Consider the following 2,653-nt stretch of genomic DNA (forward strand, 5'->3'; position numbering starts at 1 on the left):
AAACAATTGGTTGACAGAAAAGACTGACGAACTTCAATTTTTAAACAATAAAGAACTGGCTTTGGCTAAGTGGAGTAATTTATAAACTTTTCTAAATCACTCCACTTAGCCAAAGCCAGTTCTTTTAATCTAAAACTTTAATTTAAAAACTGAGTGCAATTGTCTTTTTAAACTCTCTAAACTTACAGCTAAATCAGTTTATCCAAAACCAATAGAGAGACAATCTGTAAAGTTTTGTTTGTCTGTTTTTCGTGAAGAAACAGTAGCTGCATTAAGAACGCATCTAGAGATTGAAAATAAAGCATTTGAAGGTACTGCTGTATTTATTTAAAAAAATTTTTTTTTTTTTTTTGAATGTTGTTAATGTCAAAGCACCTGGTGCTGGCATTCGGTTTAGAAATGAATTATGCGGAGAAATCCACTCAGTTGGTGATCAAAAGTTACAACTGCTACGAGATATTGCTGAACTTTCAAATTTTATGAAACCTACAGGTAAGCGTGTAAAACAGCTTACGCTAGATACTAGCAATGCAATAGCGCATTCATGTTATGGCTTTATTGATCTCGTAGAAACTTTGTTGAGTAATGGAGCAAAGTATGTCTTATTAGGTTGGTTTTCAACAGATCCACTTGAAAAAGCTTTTTCTAAGCTTCGACAGGGATCTGGAGGTACTTACTTTATAAACGCTAAATCTGTAATTGAAAAAATTAATATTCAACATACTAAATTGATATTACAACTTAACATTCCTGTTGATGGTATTGATGGTCATACTTGTGACATATGTTTTAGAGATATTTCTACTGATGAAAAAGAACTTCTAGATAATATACATGATCTTGAAAGCTCAGTTAATAAATCTACATTAGTGGCTATAGTTTACTTAGCTGGCTATGTGCAAAAAAGCGAAATAAAAATTTATGATGATTCTACCAATTATTATTATAAATATGGAAGTTATCTGTATAGCCTAAACAGAGGCGGATTTGAAATTCCTTCTGATACTCTTGTCTAATGGTCAATATTTTGCTTTTTTTTTTTATATATATATAGAGATGGGTTCAAGGTGCTACTGACCCTTTATGCAGAACATTCTGTGTTACTCAGTTTCAGTTCATTGCTGCTAAATATAGATTTGAAATCACAAAAAAACTGCTAAAGAATTACTCACTAATTACCACTCCCAAAGTACTAAAGCTATCATAATTTATGTGAAAATTAGTTTTGTATTTTATTATGCTATTTACTTGTTATGTTTTTTATTTTCTCATTAGCCTATATGTCTCTTAATATGTTTGGATTTGTAAATATTTACCCTGTTGAGATATATTGGTAAAACTTTTTTGCTTGAATCGACTTTTGTTGGTGTTTTTTATTGTTGGTAATTTTTATTGTTACCATTTTTAGCAAAAAAAATTAAAAATACAGTTATCTTTCTAATATATAGATATATACTTTGTTATAGTTCTGCTTGTTATTGATACTATTTAATATTACATAAATTTTCTTAATGAAATTTGAAATACGAAAAATATGATTATCTTTTAACAATTTTTTGGTTTTCTTTTTATATTTCCGTCTTTACTAGAGATTATTATTAGAAAACATAGACTGCCATTACACCCTACCTAATATAAAAATATATCAATATAAGTAAAAGTGAAAGTTTAATCGGCCTTCAGTTTTTACGGCATTTTGCGCGATGTCAAGGCCTGTTATTATAGAAGGCCGTGTGTATGACGAAAAAGTAAAGATATTTTTGCATCCACAGGCTATTGCACCTAAGGTCTACATCATTGAAAAAGTAGGTTTTTACATTTTTGTTTTTGTTTTTTTGTTTAACTACTTATCCTAATTGATCACTTTTTTTCAGGATTCTCCTCATGGGTTCAAGCTCATTACGCATAATATGTGTTCAATTACCCATAATACGTTAGTCATTGTAAGTAATAAATTAGAAAATAATTATTTGTGAAATGTTGTAGTCATTAATGATTTCAACCTGGCTAATAATCAAAATTGCTCGACTAATAAGGTTCCTTATTAAAATTGTTCTCTCTCTCTCTCTCTCATATATATATATCTATATATATATATATATATATATCTATATATATATATATATATATATATATATATATATATATGTATTTATTTTTTTTTTTTAGAAAATGTTTGAAGAAAGTTAGAAGATACTAAAAAACTTGGTATTATGCAAGCCGAAGCGATTTAATTAATTCAATCGATAAAAAACGACGTGTAAAGCGCAAAAGAAAAAATAATATTTTTAATATTCATTTTGGATGTATTAATTAATAGCATTTATTTTGAAATAAATTCATTTTGCAACACGGTTTTTAATTTTATAAAATTTCGTCATAATAGTCTAAGGTAAATCGCACAGGTTATAGGTGGAAAACATCACATGTAAAAGATCAAAAATGCTACACATTTTGAATACCAAATGGGATAAAGTAGCAAATACCAGATTAAGTTAAACCTCTCTGAAAGCTTCGATGATTAATTTTAAATTACTATTTAAGTAATTTTTAAATTAAAAGAAATTTAAAAATTATCATAGAAGCATTCGGACTTTCATTTGTCTAGTATTGACTACTTTTATACCATTTGGATTAAAATATGTGGCATTTA

The 2,653-nt window shown here is 27.7% G+C and overlaps 1 long non-coding RNA gene across 1 annotated transcript; it reads left to right on the plus strand.

The window, feature by feature from the left end:
- Positions 1-299: 299 nt before the first annotated feature.
- LOC136075492 (uncharacterized) lies at positions 300-2,350 on the plus strand. Its single transcript, XR_010635982.1, has 2 exons — positions 300-1,943; positions 2,170-2,350. It is a non-coding gene; the product is annotated as an uncharacterized LOC136075492 (long non-coding RNA).
- Positions 2,351-2,653: the final 303 nt, after the last annotated feature.

The sequence above is a fragment of the Hydra vulgaris genome, chromosome 01 (genome assembly GCF_038396675.1).
Source record: "Hydra vulgaris chromosome 01, alternate assembly HydraT2T_AEP".
NCBI lineage: Eukaryota > Metazoa > Cnidaria > Hydrozoa > Anthoathecata > Hydridae > Hydra > Hydra vulgaris.